The sequence below is a fragment of the Sinocyclocheilus grahami genome, unplaced genomic scaffold (assembly GCF_001515645.1).
Source record: "Sinocyclocheilus grahami isolate Dianchi unplaced genomic scaffold, SAMN03320097.WGS_v1.1 scaffold1229.1, whole genome shotgun sequence".
Taxonomy (NCBI): Eukaryota; Metazoa; Chordata; class Actinopteri; order Cypriniformes; family Cyprinidae; genus Sinocyclocheilus; species Sinocyclocheilus grahami.
The window spans coordinates 196,349-197,350 of record NW_015506408.1 but is presented as its reverse complement, the minus strand read 5'-3'; positions in this window follow the sequence as shown (position 1 = coordinate 197,350).

Sequence of the window (1,002 nt, the reverse complement as noted above, 5' to 3'; positions counted from 1 at the left end):
GGCCTTTATTCAATTGACCCTTCTCTGGGAGTTTGATTGACAGGCATCTGACCAATCATAATGCCAAATCTGCCATTTTGTCTGTCAAACAAACAAATTAGACAGAGTAGATTAACGTCGGTAGACTTGAACTTGAAAAATTTGTATTGATGTCTTTCTGCGGTTGAAACTAGATACCTTCTGATGTTCATTCGTGTTTATTTTGTGCTATAACTAGTAAATATGAAAAGACGATCAGTTCATGCCGCTTGATCTGAGGCGCTACAGCGATCTCTCACGACAAATTAAAGAGCCACAAAACGGTATTTATGGTTTGAATTTCTTAAATTACAAAATTTGAAAGCTGAGACTGTTTCTTACCAAAAGTAACCTGCTCTGTCTTGTCTGTCGGCACGTTGTTAGTTTCCTCTTAGCTCCGCGATGCATTTTTCACATCGTGAGAACTTGGGGGCGAGTCTTTGCGACGGGTCAATTACAAGTTTATTAAATGCCGATTATTTCTATGTGCTGCTATAATTTGGATTTAAACATGATCTGTACTGCAAAAATGTCGGAAAAAGATCACATGCCATTCCATATTGTAATGCTGTGCCAAACTATGCTGTACGTATCGATAGCTGGAGTTGAATCTAGCTGTCAGAAGTCGAGTTTTCTGCTTCACGTGCTTTCACTTTTTATGATGCTGTAAGAGAAAAACACTGACTTGCATTTGCACTGCATGACAACGTACCGAAAACGGCGGTGCTGCGCGATCACAGGTGAATAAATGATGTGGATTGTGCTCTCGTGGCTTATTTAGTTTACCGAAATATTAAAATACGTGATGGATCTGCTACTAGGTACTAGAATGGCATTTTTGGTTTTATTTTTTCAAAACAACTTATTTTACCTGAAATAAGTTAAATCAAAAGTAGTAAAAGTGTTTATACGTGCACCCATATATTAATATTGTAAAAGTTTTTTCTTTAATTTGTCACCTTAATTGTTTATTTTTTTAAATAT